The following is a 22,958-nucleotide window of genomic DNA, read 5'->3' on the forward strand; positions in this document are numbered from 1 at the left end:
AAAAGAGGGCTATAATTGCAAATGACTTTATGCGTGGGTTATGTATGACGAGTGGTGTGGAATTTGTGGATGTGTGGAGTGAGTTTGATGGGCGAAAGGATCTATATAAGATGGATGGCTTGCATTTGAATGGTTACGGTGTAAGAAGACTTGAGAAAGTGTTGCTGAATGTAGTGGATGTGCAAATTCAGGGAAACTAGATTTGTTAGGGGGGGGGGAGTAGAGATACAGTCCTTATGGAGGCAGTTGAATGTAAGAATGAATATAATATGCCAGAGCAAATAAGGACAACAAATCTGAGTGGGATAGTTAATATAAGGCATCAAGGTAGGGTTGGGGCTAATGGCGGTCTTAAATTCATGTACACTAATACTAGGAGTATTAGGAACAAGAAGGAAGAGTTTTTGGCCATGGTTGGCACTTCCAGACCACAGGTTATAGGTATTAGTGAAACATGGCTGACTGTAGATGATATAACTAGTGGGATTGAATGTGATGGGTATAGTGTGTTCAGGAATGACAGAGAGAATAAAATGGGGGGAGGAGTATTGTTGATGATAGCTGATGAGCTACAGCCAAGGAGAATAGAAGTTGAATTGCAGGATAGAGAAAAGAGCACATTTGAGGCCATTTGGTGAGAGATTGTGGCTAGCAGAACTAAATATACAATTGGGTGCTGCTATAGACCAGGTGATGGAAAAGATGGTGGTGACAGTATGCACAAGCAAATAAAAGAAATGGGTGGAAGGAGGATGATTATTATGGGAGATTTCAACTATGGTCGCATTGATTGGAGTGAGGAGAGGACACACGGGAGGAAGGAACTGGATTTTATGCGGTTATTAAGGGATAACTATTTGCGACAGCATGTAATGGAAAATACTAGGGGTCAGAGAGTGCTTGACCTAGTAATTACATCTGAGGATTTGGCTGTAACAAATATGACCACATTGCCACCAATCGGTGAGAGTGATCATAGGGTCTTAACTTGGGAGGTGGCTAAAGGTGTAGAATTTTCAATTAAGACAGGGTACATGTGGAATTATCGGGCTGGAAAGTATGACAAACTTAGGAGTTTGATTGGTTCAGTGCCATGGCATGTACAACTGCAAGGACTAGAAGTTGATAGTGCATGGGAGGTAGTTAAGAAGTGCTTGCATGAAGCAATGGCTGACTGTATACCTAGAGTCCGAATAATAAATCAAGTAGGGGTTAAATGGATGAATAACACCATTAAGCTTGAGCTGCAAAAAAAGAAACAACTATGGAGGGAATTTAAGGAGAAGGGTGACCGGCAGGCACATGAACGGTATAAAGCGCAGGCCAGAAGGGTGACGAGTGTGGTAAGAAAAGCAAAAAAGGATTACGAAAGAACATTGGCCATGCAGGCTAAAGAGAATCCTAAACAGTTTTTTAGATATGTAGCAAGTAAAAGGAAAAATGTACATGGCAGATTGATTTTAAAGAATGCCGATGGTAGGGAGGTAACTGAATCAGTTGAGATAGTTGAGTTACTGAGTGAGCACTTTGCAAAAGTATATCATCCAGGTGGTGACATTGCAGAAACGAATAAACCAGATTATACGGGAATTGTGGTTAATGAAGTGGAGGTGAGTAGCCTATTGCATAACCTCAATGTCAATACATCTGTGGGATTGGATGGTATACCAGCTCGTGTTGTACGAGAAGCAGCTAAAGAATTGTCAGTACCCTTGACCATTTTGTTTAATTTGAGTCTCGGGTCTGGGTTAGTCCCGAGCGAGCAGAAAGAGGGGAAAATAGTTCCACTGCATAAAGGTGGTTCCAAGACTACTGTTGTAAATTACCGACCGATTAGCATATCAGGAATCATTGTCAAGGTCTTAGAGAAAATTGGATAGAAGAAAATGGGATACTGTATCGGGGACAGCATGGTTTTGTGAAGGGTAGGTCATGCCTCAGTAACTTGCTCACGTATTATAACACACTGACGGCTGAACTGGATAAGGGTAATGGGTTTACGGTGATTCTACTGGACCTTGCCAAGGCCTTTGACAGGATTCCACATGGAATTCTAATCAGTAAATTGCAGCATATGGGAATGGACATAGGGTTGGTGAGATGGATAGGAGGGTGGTTGACGGAGAGATATCAGAGAGTGGTTTACTCGGGAGTAGAGTCCACAAGACGGCCTGTGACTAGTGGTGTGCCACAAGTATCTGTTCTTGGACCACTGCTGTTTAATTTGTTCATAAATGATATAGGAAATGATCTGAGAGGAACAGTTCATTTGTGCGGATGATGCGAAGTTGGGTAGGGCAATAGTGAATGCAGATGACGTCAAAATTTTGCAGGATGATTTGGATAGATTGGAGGTCTGGGCTAAGGAGAATGGATGTCAGTTTAATGTGGCAAAATGTAAGGTTATGCATTTTGGGGTGAAAAGATTGGCGGCAGTTTACTGCATTGGTGGAACCCTGCTCCAGGAAATTGATGAGGCACGAGATTTAGGAGTGTTGGTAGATAAGGAATTGAAATTTAGGGGACACATTGCAAAAGTGACCAAAACAGCTCATCAAATCACTTGGTTGCTGAAGAATACGTTGACAAGCAGGTTATTGTTCCTCTGTATCGAGCCTTGATAAGACCCCATCTAGACTACTGTGCTCAGATTTGGTCACCTAGGTTTCTTCTTGATGGGGAGGAGGTGGAGAGGATCCAGAGGCGAGTGACCAAGATGATAGCAGGTCTGTGGAATGAACCGTATGAGAACAGGTTGAGGATTTGTGGGTTGCAAAAATTGGTTGATAGGCGGAGGAGGGGAGATATGATTGAGACATTCAAATTACTGAAGGGTTTCTATAAAATTAATTCAGAAGATATTTTTGAGAACAGGGCTGGTTGTGGGAGGACTAGGGGACATCCATGGAAACTGGGCAAAAGTGTGGTTAGTAAAGGTGTTAGAGCTGGGTTCTTTACTTTTAGAGTAGTGAATGAGTGGAATGCGCTCCCTGAGTCTGTGGTGGATGCTGTGACAGTGAATGAGTTTAAGACGAGGTATGATAGATACTGTATGAATGTCAAATAGTTGTGATGAATATGATTTGGGGCCTCCCTCGATGAGTCTAATGACTCCCTGGAGTTGCCCGTAATAATAGTAATATATTAAAAATATTTTGGCCACAATGTTTAACAAGATGATGAATTATATAAACGTGCTGAGGAAAAGGGAAAAAAAAAACTATCACCAGTGAAATAAAAATAAAATTAAATAAAAACCAGATGAAAACTGATAGCACATTTACTGAGAATGGGCAAAGGAGAAACCTAAAATAGCTTGGCAGAGAACGACTGGATGGGAGAGCTGGAGAGAAGCAGAATTAGTGGCACAAGACAGAGGTATCTCCAGCGCTTCCAACCAGTAATTCTTTGCCAAGTTATTTTAGGCTTTCCCTTTTTCCGAAAGAGAAAGCCTAAATGGATCTCGGCCTTAAGTGCCAAGGAGCACGAAGAGGCTAAGTTGCATACATTTCATTTCTAACATATAGAACATGGGTACATTCTTAAATACAGCAAAACTAGTTGACAAATGATAAATACTAGCCTATCACGAAAAACTTCTTGGAATATGTTTTTCGTGATAATGGTGACACATATCATTATGTGTCACCAATAAGGAGTATTTTTCAAATAATTCAAGGTACTTACTAATATCAAGAATACCATCAAATCTTGGTACCACAAACAGTAACAATCGACACCAACGGGCCCCTTACTAGAATAATGCCGTGACAACACGGGTTCCAAGCGTCACTCTCTTAAGTATTAATATTTTTAATCATTTTTCGCAAAACAAGATACTTACGAAAGATAATTACGAAATAAAAACACTTTTCATACTGTAAGGAAAAAGAAAAAATAAATTAATGAAATTCCCGGAATTCGAGAAAATTTCAAATTAATTCTCACATCTGGCGAGCACGAAAAGTCAAGAGATACTGAAAACTAGTAGCAATAATTAGAATACAAGGATATTAAGCATACATTTATCTGCAAAGGATTTTGCAGATGACCAATGTACCTAATATTGGCTGCGTCAAGATTTTTGAAAAGACATGGATACGTTAAATAAAACGAATATTATAGTGCTCGTAGCTTTGGGTGATCTGGTTTAAGCGACATGAGTATTGGCATAATTTTAGAAATTCTTTGTAGAAAATGTTAATATACGAGGGTGGTCTAAAAAGTTCTCCACCTCGACCATAGATGGCAACACTATCGGCAAGATTTTTTTTGCTAAGTTGGTACATCTGTCAAGCATCCATGTGAAATTGCAAGTCATTCTACCATGTTTTATACTGCTATCTGAAGCAAAAGTGTTGTCTGCATCCCTTGAAATGGATAAAATTGAGTATCGTGCGGTTATAAAATTCTTTGTCAAAGAAGGTTTAACGCCAAAAGAAATTCATTCGAAGCTCATGAGTATTTATGGGCACTCTTCTCCTTCGTTTTTGACCATTAAGAAATGGGCTGCCGAGTTTAAACGTGGCCGTACCAGCCTTGAAGATGATCCACGTGAAGGACATCCAAAAAGTGTGACAATACCAGAAATCATTGATGAAGTGCACGATATGATATTAGATGACCGACGAGTCAAAGTGTGTGACATTGCTTAGACTATAGGAATTTCCAAAGAACGCGTAGGATATATTTTGCATGGAGAATTGCATATGAAAAAGCTTTGTGCAAGATGGGTGCCACGCTTGCTCACAGACGATCAAAAACGCACTCCCATGAAAATCTCTGAACAGTGCTTGGAGCGTTTTAACAAGAATAAAACTGATTTTGTGCGTCGATTTATTACTATGGAAGAGACTAGGATTCACTATTACACACACCAGAATCCAAACAGTGGACAGAAGCCGGTTGTTCAGCGCTAAAGAAAACAAAGTCGGTTCCATCAGCAGGAAAGGTCAGGGCATCGGTGTTTTGGGCTGCTAAAGCCATTTTGTTTATTAATTATCTTGAAAAGGGTAAAGCAATAACCCGGGAATAATATTCCGATATTTTAACCAGACTAGACGAAAAAATGCGTGAGAAAAGTCCCGCTTTGCAAAAGAAAAATATCATCTTTCATCAGGACAGTGCACATGCTCACAAAGGTGTTTTGGCAATGGGAAAATTGAGGGATCTGCACTATGAATTGTTGGAACATCCATCTTATTCCCCAGATTTGGCTCCCTCTGACTTCTATCGCTAAAACTCTTCCTCGCTGGTCATAGTTTTTCTTCGAATCAAGAGGTTTTTGTGGCTGTAGATGGGTATTTTGCAGATCGTACTGCTACAAAGACGGGATAATGGCGCTGGAGCATCTCTGGGATAAATATATACAGTGGTGCCTTGGTTAACGACGGTAATTCCATGATTACCGTCGTTATCCAAGGCGCGATTCCCCATAAGATTTAATTGAAAATAGATTAATTTGTTCCGGCTCCTCCCCACAACCATAATACATATTAAAAATGCTGATAAAAACTCATTTAAAATGTCATAAAAATATGGTAAATATCATTTATTTATTATACAGTATATGTATTTGCTACAAAAAAATTAACATTAATAAAATGAATTGTTCCTGAAAACAGTTTTTAATTATCAATCTTCACCAGAAGGACAATTGGGCTCACTTCGGATTTTTTTGACAAATGCACCCGTAAAAAATACTTCTAGGGTTGTTTGCTTCTGCCTCATTTTTAAAATGTTTCTGAAAAACTTCATGTACTTTTCATTAAATAGATCTGCAGTTCTGATAACTTCAGATATGTTTGGATTCCATTTCATAGCAACATTTTGAACTTCCTCCCACTTTGCCAAAACATTTTTGATTTCAGCAGTCGTTATTTGTTCTTTCTCTCCATCCTCATCTTCAGATGAAATTTCCATTTCCTTTTCTTCACATTGCTGCTTGAAAAGTTCTTTTAGCTCGTCAGTAGTCAGTTCTCGTTCATGCATCTCCAATAATTCTTCAACATCTTCCTCTACTTCCAAGTTAAGATCATGAGCAGTTGCCACAATATCCTTTACCAATTTGTATCCTTCATCTGAAGTTTCTCATTACCAAACAGTTTCCTCCATGCTGCTTTGAGACATTTCATTGTTACTTCTTGCCAAACCTTTATAATTAGCCTAACTGCTATGACAATGTTAAATTCTTCCTTCCAAAATCTTCTTAGGGTTATGTTGGTAGTCTCACACATTTCAAAGCATCTGGTAAAAAGTGCCCTTGTGTCAAGTTTTTTAAAATTTGCAATTATCAGCTGATCCATAGGTTGAATCAGAGATGTAGTCTTGGGAGGAAGAAAAATCACCTTGATAAAATCTAATTCCTCTGGTAGCTCTTCTTGTATGCCCGTTGGATGGCCAGGTGCGTTATCCAAGGTTAAAATGGCTTTTAGAGGCAGATTGTTTTGCTCAAGATAGGCTTTGACAGTTGGTTCAAAACACTTCGCGAATCCAGTCTCTAAATTCTATTCTTGTGACCCAGGCTTTGCTGTTAAACTTCCACAAAACACCGAGATTGGATTTTGAGACGTTGACCTTTTTGAATGCTCGAGGATTCTCTGAGTGGTAGATTAACATTAGTTTTACCTTGCAGTCTCCATTTGCATTTGCTGCTAAACGCAATGTTTACCTATCCTTCATTGGTTTATGCCCAGGAAGTGTTTTTTCTTCTTTTTTGATAATTGTCCTGTCATCATCATCTACCTCAGAACTTGATCCCGAAGTCTTCTTTTTCAAATCTTGATAAATCTGTTTAGCTTTCTGACAGATTGCATTTTGAGTTGTAGTATCGCCCGCCATTTCCCTTTCTTTGATCCAAATTAATAATGGATTTTCCATTTGCTCAAAAAGAAGCCCTCTGACATTCAACCTTGAAGTTCCCTTAGCAACCGTAGCTACCATAAGTTCTTTCTTAGCCAAAATGGTTGATATTGTAGAATGACTGGTTTCATATATTCGAGCTAGCTGCATAACTTTCACACCTTCATGATGTTTTGCTATTATTTCTTTCTTCTGTTCAATAGAGAAATTTTTCTGTTTTTTTTTTTTTTTTTACCTCACTTGCTTTCTTTTTGGGACCCATTTTGTCACATAGTAAAAAAATTCACTCTATAAAAAAAAGATATGCAAAATACGGTATTATTACCAATTGTACAACACTAAGACAAGGGATACAAAGAACATATCGTCACCTGAAAATAAAAATAAAAGTTAAAAAAAACTTTTTGAAATAAAAGTTAACAGTTCAATTCGAAACCTGCAATTTTTGACTTAGTGCATTTTGCTTGTAAGGTGACGATATTAGATACAGCACTTACCATAACATGCACTGATTAGCAGCTTATAGATACAACGATCATTATACAGATCAGATTTGATTTTGCATTTTGATGGCGAACGACAGTGACACGCACCCGCCGATTTATTATCTATATGAACCACAACACATAAAAAATAAATGCTTAAATACGCATTTTCATCATAAAACGCATTTATAACCACAAATTTTAAAATAAAGCACAGTACACTACAAGAAAAGAAACAAACGGAAAACGTAAACAGTTGGCTATGATGGGTCAAACATATCTGAGCTATGCCGCGTGGCTGTTCTCTATTCGACAATGTCTTCCCACGCGTGGCTGAGTGCGATCGGAAAATTCTGGTTTTTTAGATCGGATAGAGGTTCACATAATCGAGAGTCGTTAACCAAGAGATTTTTTCTTACATCCACTCGTCGTTAACCAAGTACGTCGTTATCTGAAGCCGTTGTTAACCAAGGCACCACTGTATGTCTTAAGGGAAATTATGTTGAAATTATAAATTCGTTTTTTCATTGTTAGGCTGAGAACTTTTCAGACCACCCTCGTACAACGTCGTATTTTCTAATAACCATCTTTCCATTCCTCAAAATCCGAAGAGTTGAGCCTAGAAGGCACGACTTTTTTCCCTTACCCCGAAAATTCGTCACTGTTCGATGGTCATGTAAGCTCTATGGTACTGCAAGAATCATCTATGGTCATTTCTCTGTTCCCATTGGAATTAAACTTGGTATTGAAATGAATATTACAAAATTTAAGAATTAAATCCTATACAAAATGGCTATCCAAGAACATTCGGTAACCGAGTGAATAATGCTTTGCACAGCGAATACCGTAGGTTCGAATCCAACTAGTGGTGTGGATATCACCGACAGGATGTCACCATCCTGTCGGTGCTGTATTTATTCAAATATAATAAAGTTTTTTTTTCCCTCCCATCCAGGAAACTTAAACCTATTGCACATTATTAAAAAATAAAATAAATAAAACGATGGTATTAATTATTTCTACGTAATTCGGAAAAAGCCAACTCGAAGATATAAACATAGAACTTTTCAAGTCACCTCAGGCCTCCAAATAGGGGTAAACTCCATCCCCAGCATAAAGACAAAGACAAAAAGTTCAGGGGGTGGAATTCAAACCAGCATCCTGTTGGTTGGAGAGGGGACACGTTAACTATTCGTTCGGTTAACCAGGCTGACATAATACAGTCATCCCTCGACTTACGTCCGTAATCTTATAATGAAATAAATAAGATTTTCGACAATACTTTCGAACAAAATGTAAGCGAGCTTAAAGTAAAAAGGGTTTTTTTATTTACCAACAATGCAGTGACAATCTCCCTTGGCAGCCGGCACGTGGTTCAACAGTTCCTCTGTTGATTTTGTGTTTAAAAAATAGGTTATTTGTGTATTTATCGTTAAATATTTCGCGATATTTTGTGCAGCATGGCCCATAAACGCCCAATTAAAAAAGCTAGTGAAGAATCACAGAAAAAAATGCGAGCAATTGATCTTGAAACGAAGTTGCAAGTTCAACAATACTGACGAAGCAACGACAAGGTCCTATCGGAGATTGGAAAAGCTACTTCCATCATGCATAGAGGATCTGAACGAAAAGCGCATACCTCTTAGCACTATGACCATAACCGCTAAGGCACTTCAGCATGTTGAAGGAGAAAGCAGGACTGGATTCGACTACGAATTCAACGCTTCTTCCGGTTGGTTCATGAGATTCAAGCAGCGTTTTGCACTGCATAATGTGAAAATGTATGGTGAATCTGCTAGTTCCGATGAGAAGGCTGCCAAGGAGTTTGTGGAGAAACTGGATAAAATTATTGCGTAGGAAAATTATTTGCCACAGCAAATACCTTGTTTCGGAAAAAAATGCCCGAGGTAACAATTCATCCACAAAAAGCTAAAATCTATGTCTGGTTTCAAAGCTCTTAAAGACCATGTTACGATTCTGTTAGGGGAAAATATGGCTGGATATAAATTGAAACCATTTGTGATATGGCACAGTGAGAATCCACGAGCTTTCAAAACATTAGGAAGCATACTCTTCCAGTTCATTAGCAGAGATATAAGAACCTGGATGACTCAAAAATTGTTTGCAGATGCCTTAATCAACTGTAATGCGAGTGAAATGAAAAGCTACTGTGTGAAAGAAAATGTAGAATTTAAAATTTTATTAATTCTAGATAATGGTCCAGGTCATCTCTTATATCGGTGATCTTCACCAAGTCATGTTTCTCCCTCCAAACACCACTTCAGTGGTCCAAGCGATGGATCAGGGAGTTCTAGTAGTGTTTAAGGTTTACTACGGAGAACTTTTTCACGAGCCATTTCTGCTACTGAAGAAAACGACCAGACTCTCATGCAATTCTGGAAAGCATTCAATATTTATCATGCTATTAAAAATATTGCTGTAGTTTGGGACGAAGTGATCTCTCAATGTATGAGTGGCATATGGAAAAAGACAATAAAAAGGTTTGTGCACGATTTTTGAAGTTCTGAAAAAAATGAAGATCTTTGTAAATTGAGTGAAGAAATAGTGGGCCTAGCGAACAATCTGAATCTCAAAGTGAATGATGACGACATAGTTCACCTCATAGAAATTGCCCCTGAAGAGTTGACCAACGAAGAATTGGTCGAACTAGAGGAACAATATGTTGCAGAAGAGGAAGAACGAGAAAAGGAAGAGGAAAAATGGAAACAAGGAGAAGTAGTTAAACAATTAACAGTGAAGAGTCTTGCAGAAATGTTCTCTGCAGTTAGCGATATTCTCAAAATGGTTGAAGACATGAACCCCAATGTTGAACGCTACTTATTAGTAGAAAGGAAAGTACATGATGCGTTTACTTGCTATAAACAAATTTATGATGAAACGAAGAAGAGGAATAAGCAAAGCACATTTTCATCAAAAAAAAAAAAAAAAAAAGGTTACACCAGAAGAGCGGCGACCTGGTCCTTCACATAGGGAAGGTAATAAAGATGTGATTGTGGAGGAAGATTTGGGTGATTATTTTCCTGTTATTTTATAGTGGCAGTAACGCACAGTATAATAATAAGGTTTAAAAATTAAAATGACAGTATAATTATTAATCTTAAGTTCCTAACCCTATAACTCTGTTGATTTAATGTATCGACTTACGTCCTTCCGGATGGAACGGAACCCCAACGTAAGTCGAGGGATGACTGTATTCAATAACATTTGTCATTATATATTTATGATTAAAAAATTCTTATTAAGCTATTATTATTATTCTGCTAGTATAAATTGTAAATAATTTAAACATATAATTACATGTTTGGTACTTTCAAAATTCTGAGCACTTCTCTTTAGAACAAAAATTCAACCCTGTCCATCAAAAGTTACTTTTCAGGTTTGAGAAGTAAGTAACTCTAGTTGGGAAAAGCTTTACTAGTAGGTAAAAAGTTGTCCCTCCAAAATCGACGGTTGAAAAACACTGGTGAAAATCATATGGAATGAAGGCTCAGATAACGAGTGTCTGATAGCAACCAGTAGTAATGTAGAGGAGGATAAATTTAACAGTGCTTTAAACAGAAAAGCCTGGAGTAAACCTCGCCCTTTTCTCGTATTTTTTTTTTTTTATCATACTTGTATTCATCACAATCACTGAGTTAAAAAAAAAAAATTGCACGATTCCGTCCGCTTGCACCAAGAATAATGTTGCGTCTATTAATTGTTGGCTTGAAGAGATTTCACAGTCCACCTAATGAACATGCGAAAAGAAAAATACTAATAAAGTAGTTAAGCAGAACATCGAAAAATTTTTAAATTTCCAACCAAAGAGCATCGTCTATACCAGGGGTGGGCAAGTTCTTCGCTAATAGGAGCAGCAAAAAATATTATTTTAAAATTGTATTTATAAAGAAATAATATAGTTATCCTACTCACCAAAAAAGAATATGTTTAATCTCTACTCATTGAAGGCTTTGATTCGTCATTTGTGCAGTTAATAGTTTAACATTTGGCTGGTAGGATGTCAAAGCTGTTCTAAGAAGCTCGGTGAGGTGGCTGTTAGTGAAGATAGCACGATGTTTTGATTTAACAAATTTCATTACAGAGAAGAGAGATTCACAGCAGTAAGTTGTTCCAAGAAGAGATAGTCGGAAGCCAGTTTTCTGAAGATTGGGATACTTTGCTTCTGGGATTTGTTTCCAAAAATCAGTTACAGATGAGCTTTTATGTACTAGCATCAAACCCACATCTTCCTGCAGCTCAATAAGCTCTGTCTCTATTGAAGCAACATCCGCGGTAAAAGGTATAACAACAGGACAGCCATCGTTGATGACATCAATCACAAAAGGATTCACAAGAAATTCAAAACATGGCTTTAACTTTTTTAGTTTCTCAAGCTTATTCTCAAAATCATTATAAAGTATTTCTAAGTTTCCTTTGTATTGTTTCAGTTAAAATCGTCCTCCCATTGTTGGGTAAACACTCTTATTTCTTGTTCGTATTTCCGTTTTATACTCTTCTGTTGCTCAGTCGTTTTAAACAAGGGTTTTATAACTTTCACTAAAATCAATCTTAATTATTTCTTAATCAGAAAAGTACTTATCTACACTAAAATTCAATAGTTATGTTCCGCTATCACGACAAGCACGTAACTTGTGTGTACTGCATGAAGAACGATGACGCAGAGTCCAGGCAACAGAGGCGGTGGGTAATGCAGCGATCATAGTAGTCACTTTTGGAACTAATTTTGGCTGGCCACACAGGCCATAAAATGTCGATACACTTTTTACCAACCAAATACGATAATAAAATCCACATTAACAATCCTTTTGGCCGGTACATTTAAAAGCTAAAAATGTAAAGTTTCAAAATATCTGTTTTTTTTTACTTATCTTTAAAGCATTTACGAAATAAAATATTCTAATACTGGTACATACTATACTACTATAGATTATTAATATAAAAGTTTAGAAAAAATGGCAATGAAAACCAGTATTCTCTCGGGAGCCGCATGCGGCTCGCGAACTGCAGTTTGCCTACTCCTGGTCTATACAAACTGAGCTATGGAGGCTCTTGAATAAATATTTATATTTAAAATGAATTCTGTGAAAATTATTAGGCGTGTTTTTGATGATAGGATTATATGATCAGTGTCAGCTCAGTGCTAAGCAAATCTAGACTTATAAGTTTCGGTGGCACATGTGATGGTCTTAAAAGCTTTTCGATAGAACAGCTGTTTGCCCAAAATACAAGAAAGTATTCGCAAGGCACGTGACGCATAAAAACATCATGTCCTAAATTGTCAGAAGCCATCTGTAGTTTGTACCATGAAACGCAATCCATTGTATGTTCTACCTTTTGAATTACCTTATTTCAGTGAGGGCGATCTTATTTTCAGATTAATATATGTATTATACTTTAAGATATTAAAAATATAGTCTTGTGTGCTTACGTATATCGTAGCAATAAATACATAAATCTACAAGTTTCAAGTTATTGCTATAATATCTGTCACACTTGAAGAAACTGCCAACCTTCAAGCATTAATAACATGCTTGAATTCTGGTCACTCCACCCTGCTTAACTTGTCCTATTTCCTCTTTAGTCAAACCATAAAAGGATGTAGTGATCAGGACTCTGATGCAAGGGAAACAGTAAAGATGAATACAGAACTCTCTACAAAAAAAAAAGGAACGAACTATATCCCTCCCCAGTCCTCTTAAAAGATCATCACTGCTCCCATTCAAACCCTCAAGATAAAATCTAAACGGAAGCATGCTAGGAGAAAATCTTTCTCAAAAGATAAGCTGTTGGATTTTGGTAACCCAAAAAAAGATTTTAAGCTGCAAAATTGTAAGAGACTAACATGTCAAACAGACTTTTATTTAAATTACTGAACAAGTTTCAGCTTGACAGATTCTAGCGTAAAATAAATAAATAAAAACTATAATTCTTAACCAAGCACGGCAAACTAATAGTTACAGTTGCAACGTTAATGATTGCATGAATGAAGCTTTTAAAACGAAAGTACCGGTTGGGCAGATATGAAATGTTTGTCAGGAATTTTTTGGAAGTAAAACACATAGAATAAGGAAGTTTACTAGACATTCAAGTTCATTTGATATTGAGTGTGTGTTTAACTTTTATCAACCGTATGGACAGTTTATCAACTGTATGGACAGTTTTTCAAAGAAATAAGAAGGCCTGCATTTTACAAGTACTTTGGTGAAGCCATTTTACTAAATAGGCATTTATTATAAATTCATATGCACAATATTTTTTGTGTATTTATTTTTTTACATGTATCAGGTCTAAGGCAAGACTGTCTCGGAGTTTTGAGACAGTCATTCTGACATGATCTTGAGGTTTAACACGAGACAATATTTTGGTAAAACGCTACTCAGCTAATATTTCAGTGAAATTACATTCACCATCAGAGTATGAATAAGCACAGAAGGTAAACTACTGAATTATCATGGCTCGAATATACAGTCGACTGCTACTTAACAATACTGGAGGGGGGGGGGGGATCTAGAAGCATTATTTTGCAATGCCAACAACAGTCGTATCTTTATTTGTGCAAATAGCGATCTAATAACTACAACATAAATAAAATAAAACATGTGTTGCAGACCGTCCAAATCAGATGTGGTGATTTCTAATAATCACTTTCCAGAAATAGGAGATTGGTAGGCACGTTTATTCATATTTGGTTGGTGTAGAAGGCCTTATCTGAATTTGTATCAATTATGATGGAGGAGAGTCATCTGTTAACAATGCCTGTGTGAGAGAGTCAATGCCCTAGGTAGACAGCCGCCTATCAGAATGTGTCCAATCCAGATTTTTACGTCATTCCCACCGTCGAAAGGTTTTTAAATCTATAGCACATTTATACCGTGGATGGGCGAAAAATTTTTGCAGTTTTTTTTTTTTTTTATTATTAATTTTATATTTGTATTTTTCATTTATTTTTTTACACAATCCGGCAACCCTGTTTTAGAGACCAAGCACGAAACTTTTTCGAGACCACCACTTTATGTTTATTGGAGGCCACTTCAGGCCTCCAATAAAAAGGATGGTGGTCTCGCACCAGGAGATGAAGATTAGCTTTCTTGTGCTTGCCTGCCTACCTGATCATATTTAAGAAAGCACGCCCAAAGTAACCGTATACTATTGGGAGTGACTGTTAGTGGATTATGGTTATGGTCTTAGTTATTAAATGGAGTTTTCTTTACACTAAACCCCCACGACATTATTATTTTTAAATAGCAACAACATTTTACTTTCTACTTCCTCGAGCGGCGGCTCTACATGTGACGGTGACTGGGTTGGTAATAACACATGGAATAGTCTATCTCCGGAAACATGCACAACATCAAGTATATTTTGCTTTATCATCTCCTATTGCATTCGAGATTATTTTCTCGTGCATTCTATCCAAAGCCATGCATTATTACTGAAAGTGAGTGCCAAATAGATGGAATAATTACAGTATCCGGAGTATTCAAACATTTCGCAAGTTGCAAAAACAGGAAATATGTCATGTAAAGGAGTGGACAGACAACAAACAAACAAGAAAAAGCTATTTAATATCTTCAGCAAAAGCTATACAATGGGACAATTATTCCTCAACATTAGAACTGTATTATTTGTTCTTTTCGCTTCTTATCCCCACCAATTTCAAAATGCTTGCATCTCTTAACAGGTAACTGCTTCCTATATTTGCATTCTGTACATTCCATTCTCAACACAATCTTCTTTCTAAATATAGGCTAAATAAGTCTGTCTTCAATATCCTTACTGTTTCCTATAGAACTCCTTTTGCCTGAGCATAAGGAGAATCCTTTTTTTTTATACTGTGTCACTTTGTGAACAGTATGTTTTTTTTTTTTTTTTGCACTTTCCTTTACAAAAGGTGCGCCAGACAAAGAAGTAAACGAAGGCAAGGCAGAATAAGTCATAAAAGAAGATGCATTGAAGGCAACTTTAATTGCATCGTTCAATGTACACGTTCACTGTGGTTGTGTGCTTGCCATACTCATCACTTGCTTAGGATAAGAAAGAGACGATCCAAATCCTGTACGTGATGTGAGAAACTTTATTAGGTTTCCTCTACCTCGGTTGGCTGTTTTGTTTGGAATTATAACCGAAGCAGCCATGGCTACGAGACCAGTTTATTACGTCTGTTAGGTGCGCGATTTTTTCAGGCCCGTTTGCCTGTTTAGTGGAACGCAAGTTTCCAATATGAAAATCCCTGCTACCTCCATATGAAACTAGCAAACGTGCAAGCCCTTTCAGTAAACGTGCAAACTGTCCTTGAAAACAGTGTATTAATATTCGGGCGAGCAGCTAGGTTTAAAATGTGCTAAATCTACATCAACAAACTGATCAGACAAACCAGCCGGGAAAAGGGGTAGTTCTAATTACCTTTTTGCTACTCAAAATCATATTTGGGGAATGAATTTCAGTGATGTTTTATATAAGCCAAGAAATATTTTAAAATTAATCGTAATATATATCGATAATTAAGAGATGAAAGTTACGATATTCAGATAGTGAGATGCACACAAAAGCCATTCCGACTTTTGTATTGATAAAACTGTGCTACTAACTTTTAATGATTAACCAGGTTTAACTGGTTAATCATTAAAGGCCGACTGACTATTTAAACTGATTTTGATTGATCATTAAAACTGAATGTTTTTCCAACATGTTTCGCTGCCTATATGGCTGACACCATCTTCAAGATCGTCACACAGTAAATTGGCACGCTCCCTTCCACGTCTTACTTAGAAGAAAATAATTTCAGATTGTTCAAGAAGTCTTCCGAGGTCATTTGCTCACATGACACACTAAATAGAAACCAAGAGTTATGTTATATACCTCATGACATCTAGAAGATATTAATTAGTATGTCATATTCACGACGTCTCTTATGCCAGCAATCACAGAGTTTATACAACAATGACAATGTATTGACTGCGCATGATGTGCTTAATGATACACATGATTCAACTACCAATCCAGTATTTTTCAATTTATAGAAGTAACTAACGGCTGCTGGGAAACGGTGGAATTTTGTTGATTTTTGTTTGTGTTAAATATCTTCCTGAAGATCTCGGCCAATTTTAATGACTAAAAAAAGTCTACGGGTATCTAGTTAATCATTAAAAATGGAAATCTACTCGTAGGGGATTACCTTAAAAAAATTGGGCTAGTGCCTGAATAAAGAAAAGTTTTCGGAAGCTTCAGTTGCGGTTAAAGTAACTTAGCTGTGAATTCGCATCTCAACATGATTTAATTCTTTCAAGTATAACAATCTATGCTAGTTGTATAAAACTAGCATAGATTGTTATATATGCTAGTTGTATAAAAATTAAAATGAAAATAGATGATCCTCATCGTTCAGTGCGTCGCCGCCATAACCACCACCATTACCTAATGGAGACACGTAATGTCATAAACGTGTTCGGTCTCAAATGCAGGGTTCCCACCTTATTTAAATTTAATCCTTCCACTTTTTTTTTTTAATGTGGGTGTGCTTCACATTAGTATCGTGATGCAGAGGATTAGGTAATCCGAAAATAAAAACTGTAAACTAAATCGCTTCATGCTTACAGTAAGCGAAGTCATTGTCAGACGATGCAAACCATCTACTACCTACAAGACATTTCTTTCGAGGTAGATTTGAACAATCCACCTTACGTAGTACAAGTTTCGCATCGTTCATGGGAAGAATGGCAAAAATTTAGTACTACAACATATTTGATTTTTTTTAAACTACATACGTTGAGTTTCATTGCTGGTTTATTATTACCTGAGACCCTCAAGGAGTCAGGGACTCATTCAGGGAGGCCACATAACCTGCACCAGTTATCATACCTTTTCTTGAGTTCATTCCTACTGCCTGCATCACTACATTCAAAAGGTAAGCCATTCCAATCACGCACCACTCTAAGAGAGGGAGAAATCTAGCTCTCACTCTTTTCCTGACTGCATTCATTATCAGTTTGCTTGAATGTCCTCTCCTCACCACCATAAAATGAAAAATTCCATCAAAGTTTGTAGATCACAATCATATCACTCCCTCTTTCTCCTTTTTGCTAGTCTGCAATCCACAAATTCTCAATCTGTTATCATTATATACATTCCACAGCCCGGGTGATGCAAATACAATGGAGAGAGTGCAAAAGAAGCGTGTTAAAGATGTCCAGGTGAGGTCGTATCAAGGCTTTATAAACAGGCAAAATGACTTTCTTATATGTCAATGTTCCATTCAGCATTGCACAATTTACAATCTTTATATGACCCTGAACTTCGACTTCCTATCAACTAAAACTCCAAGATCCCTCCTAGCTTCCAAATATAATCCCACCAATATCACATAATATTGGATATCTCATTACACCAAAGTGGTCAACTTTACATTTACTAACAATGAACTTCCAGTCATTTTGCAAGTATTACATATCAGCCTCATTTCTGATTATCCTGCCTATGTTTGCATCATCAGCAAACAGTTGCATATCACCTGTCAATGGATGTAAAGATTGAATAATAATTGCCTATGGATAGGTCTTTGCGGTACACCACTGGTTCCCTTAAATCTTGCAGACTCCAGCGCTCCATATTTATTATTATTATTATTACGTGATCCCTCCAGGGAGTCTAGACTCATCGAGGAGGACACCTACTCTACAGCTCTCTGTCTCTACCACTCAATCCATCAACTACAACGAACAGCAAATACCATCTACACTAACGCCATCTACCCCACCACTAGTATTTTCACAGACAATCACAAACATCCATGCCCACAGCGGGGATTCGAATCCGCAGCCTTTTGGCTGGAGAGCGGATACGCTAACCGCTCGGCCAACCAGGCCGGTCAATTGTTATTCAGCCATCATTTTATCTAAGCTAATAGTTCATAAACTAATTCCATATCCTGCAACTTGTGCAACAGCCTTCCACGGTGTGTCTTATCAAAAGCCATCGGAAAATACAAAAGTATTATGGTGTATCCATTACTCCGCTGTAACTCAACCATACCATTATTATAAACTGTGAGCAAGTTACTCAAATATGAGCTTCCTTTAGTAAACCCATGTTGTTCTTTGCTAAGTATAGATTCTCTGTCAACTCATCTCTGTATGTGAGCTCTAACTTTCCAAAATATTCGCCACTACAGAGATTTCTATGTCTATAAGTAAACAAATCAGTCTTCACCACCACCACTGCATATAATCGGTATCATGCATTATTTCCACTCCTGTGGAATCTTCCCTGTGCTGAGAAATATAGTCATTCAAAAGGCACAGTTAGTTCAGCTGAGCACTTAACACCCATGTTGTTTCCTATTAGCTCCTACTGCCGAATTCTTTATTCATTTCATGCAACTCTACCCCCTGATAATACACCCGAGTTTCTTTATCCAGTTTAGAAGTAACACTGAACTCAGGCTATTGACAGTTCTTAGCAAAATGGGCACTCGTGCGAACAATGCGCCTGCCATTCGCATTCAGGAGAGTTATTCTTTTTTTTTTTTTTTTTCCCCATAGCGGTAGCGTTCGATACAATATTTGTACTATTCTTACTAATTTTATTATATTTTTTTTTTACTAATCTGCACAGTATTCCTTCCACGTCATCTTTTTCTTACGAATCTCTTGTTTAATAAGATTTCACTCCTTTCTTATTTATTTTTCTAACTCTAGGGACATATTCCGATATTGCACCGTTCTTAATGATTCCCATCCAACAATTAATACCATACAACAGAATCTGGTGTTCTCCTCAGTTGTTCATAATATGTTTCTTATTAGTTTAAAATGTAATATTTTCTTAATGGAACATCCATATACAGTACTTAGTCATTTCCTAGGTTAATACAGCACGATTACTTATCACTTTAACTTACCGGAGGAAGAACAGTCGCGTCTTCAATTGAACCCCCCCCCCAGACACTGTAATCAGGCCAACACTCTTTGACCTCGACTTCTCTGTGTCATACAATGCTTGAGGAAGTTATCTTGCAATAGTTCAATAAATTTGGCTTCATTCTTCTCATGAGATATTTTCGGTACCCAATTCATGTTTGTGTATATTTAAAATCATCTATGATTACCATCTATCAAGTTGATTTGTCGATGCATTTCATCGTCACCAACAACTGATCTGTAACAACACCCTACCATGTATTTGACCTTAGACTCACCCTCACATCAAATAGCTTTAAACTCACTGCTTTCCATCCTAGCTACAAATATTATTAGTAGAACACTCATCCCTTCTATCTTTTTTTTATCGACACCAGTTAGTTTACAGTTTACTGATACCAGTTAGTATATTTGCCTCAGAGCCAGGTTTCATTAAGGTTGACACAACAAACTCAACCTCTTTCTTCCAGACTCTTCTGCCATTTGTACAGAAGTAGGCCAACCAGGCCGGTAAATTGTTATTCAGCAATCACATTATCCAAGCTAATAATTCATAAACTAATTCCATATCCTGCAACCATATCAACCATACCATTATTATAAATTGTGAGCAAGTTACTCAAATATGAGCTTCCTTTAGTAAACCCATGTTGTTCTTGGCTAAGTATAGATTCTCTGTCAACTCATCTCTGTATGCGAGCTCTAACTTTCCAAAATATTCTTATGAATTTCGGCACAATCATCTCCGCTATGCACATTCACAAAGGTGCCTGACTTAGTCGCTTTTTACGTCCAGATTTCGTATACTCACTATACACGCATATTCATGCAGTCCGCACGAACCAGTTGGACAGTTTGTATGATAGATCTCTATTTGTCTCTTTCACTTATGCATACATCCTTGCACATACTTGCGTATGTCTGAATCGGACGAACACACAAGCATCTCGGCTTTATGCACATTCACATCATTAACACACGGTGCCTGACTTAGTCGCTTTTTACTTACAGATTCTTACCATTGCTCTCATCATTTGCCTGACTTGTTGGCCGAGTAGTTAGCATATCGGCTCTCCAACCAACATGCTGCGGGTTAGAATTCCACCTTGGGCATGGGTGTATGTAATTTATGTGGTAAATGAATTTCATCGCCCGGTGTGAGACCGCCGTTCCGCTTATTGGAGGCCTGAAGTGGTTTGAAAAAGTTCCATGTTTGATTTGTTTCTGGACCAGGTTAAAAAAAAAAAAAAAAAAAAAAAAAAATTATTAAAAATTGAATAAAAATCCTTAACCCATCCATGGTATTAATGTATTATAGGTTTACAAACTTTCGCGGGTGGGAACCACATATGGGGGGGGGGAAATAATCATGATCTGGTTTCCCCACTTTCTGTATTAGGTCTCATATCAATAATTTCTCCCAGATTCTTGATAACCCTTCCTTCTATACGGCCTGGGCATCGATCATAGTCTTTCTTAATTCCAAGTGCTCTGGAAGCAAAACAACATCTGTACATCGAACAGTTTTCATTCTGAATAACACGAAAACACTACTTTGCTCCTCAAACCGATATGTATGTTTCAAATGGCTATCAGAAATAGGCGGGAGAGGAACTACCAGCGATCTGAAAAAAACTGCTGTACTACTATTACCTTGTTGGCCTTTTTTTTTTTTTTTTTTTTTAACCAAGTATGCAATATTAACTGGTTAGGTTAACATAGATAGCTAACGATCTGTAAAACCATGTTTTGCAATACATACGTACCGCTTCCCACGAAACTTAAGAGCACCGGTCTTAGAGTATATATGCATTCTACTTTCTGCTAAAAGAAATCCATATTGATGAACCGGCTTCAAAGGATCTAATGGTACGTTTTGGTATGGTAAGTATATGTAGTGCATGAAAATGAATTCTGACTACAATTATTTGTATTGGCGTAAATATTGCGCTCAACAACACACGCGTAAAACGGTGCTGGCTCTCCGCATGTATTCGAAACATGTTACAAAGGGAATGAATACTGTAACCAATAGGCTTGCCAGACGTCCCGTATTTTACGTCGAATTTTGCTATCCCGTATTGTACTTGTAGGGACAGCCTAATGTCCCGTATTTTAATGAAAATATGATATTATAAATATTATCTTAAGCAATTATAATTTTCAATATTCTTTTCGAATAATCCAACTTAAATTGATTTGTCAGCCATAAAAACTGAGGATTCGAGGAAATTAATTGTGTTTACAGTTTATGGTAGTGGCTTGGCGGCGACGGTCCCTTTGATTGGTCGCTTTTTATTTAGTTTAAGCATTTTATTTATAATTCTGTAGATATATTGCATCTGCTTATTTGCAAACAGTTCTTATTTGGACATTGTGCGGTGCGGTATCGGTAGAGTGCGTGGATGTTATTTCAATAATTATTAAAAATAATAATATTTCGCCTTTTTCGAAGGTACGATATTTGGTTAATACATAAAATATATAATTAAAGATAAATTAATTCTTTATTAATTATACAAAGGTAAATTAAATTTTGTTTCTTTCATTAAGCCCTTAACAATGCCAAAAGGAAAGTGCGTTTTTAACGATGATTATTCGAAAGAATGGAATTTTATTGCAAAAGGAAAACATAACGAAGTTGAATGCAAAATCTGTAGACAAACGTTTAGTTGCACATGGGAGGTTCGGATATTACACAACACATTAACACAAATTGAGCATTTCGAGTTCCAGTTCCAAAAGTATGATACTTATTTTGTAAAACCAAATACCAGATTTATTTTTTATTTTCTAAAACCAACTCACCAAAATTGTCTCGTATTTGGTTTTTCAAAATCTGGCAATCCTAACCAATCAACTTCTGGTCACGTGTTCTAAAAATCCCACTCATCAGAAACAGATATATTAGATGGATAAAATGCATATAATATGCAACACGTTATGTCAGCTGATTTGCTAAAATATTAGCAGCGAAAGTAATATAAAACCAACCAGTGGCGCACTCAAGATTTAATCTTGGGGGGGGGGGGGGCGAGTTGAGTAGACGATTTGAGAATACACACTACGCATTGCATACGAGCTATGACTGAGCATCTGCAGTGATCGCCAATACACGATACCCGTGATCTCCTCTGGCCCGGCTCGGGCAAACGAAGTAGCGCCCGAGCACTACTTCATTCGCTTTGCGTTCACAGCGGCCAGGATTCCCGAGTGCTGTAGGGTATTCCCACCTTATGTGATCGCTAATTCATAATTAGCATAGAAATAGAAGACACAAAATAAATTAAAAAAAATAATTTTAATTAGGAAAATATTTTTGGAAATTTTTCTAGTGTTTTTTCCTTTTTCTTTTGGGGGGAATGGTCCCTTCCCCCCTCCCTGGGTGCGCTAATGAAACCAACAACAAGATAAAATCACGTTTCTTTTAGTGCCTAAATATTAGATTAACTATAAACGTAGTCGTCTTACAGATGAAAGGGCAACAGAACGAATTGCAAAAAAAGAAATATCACTCCAAAAGTTAACCGCTGGGTCACTTCAGGGAATATCTCAAACCCACTCGCTAATTAAGTTTGTCGAGAACTATGCTTCGATTTACTACTGCTTAACATAAGACTAAATATTTTGACTTAAAGCCTTATGAGAAGGCGACATGGGCTTTTATCCCACAGAT

General features: G+C 37.2%; 2 protein-coding genes and 1 pseudogene across 3 annotated transcripts in view; 1 reads left to right on the forward strand and 2 right to left on the reverse strand.

Annotated features, from left to right (window-relative positions):
• The window catches only part of LOC150099784 (phospholysine phosphohistidine inorganic pyrophosphate phosphatase-like), a 272,126-nt gene that overhangs the window by 242,795 nt on the left and 6,373 nt on the right, over positions 1-22,958 (forward strand). The gene's annotated exons all lie outside the window — the stretch shown is intronic.
• The window catches only part of LOC150099785 (uncharacterized), an 83,086-nt gene that overhangs the window by 56,594 nt on the left and 3,534 nt on the right, over positions 1-22,958 (reverse strand). The gene's annotated exons all lie outside the window — the stretch shown is intronic.
• LOC150099786 (large ribosomal subunit protein eL42 pseudogene) lies at positions 14,978-21,285 on the reverse strand (annotated as a pseudogene).

The sequence above is a fragment of the Typopeltis vanoorti genome, chromosome 14 (assembly GCF_054136105.1).
Source record: "Typopeltis vanoorti isolate ZY-2024b chromosome 14, IOZ_Tvanoo_1.0, whole genome shotgun sequence".
NCBI lineage: Eukaryota > Metazoa > Arthropoda > Arachnida > Uropygi > Thelyphonidae > Typopeltis > Typopeltis vanoorti.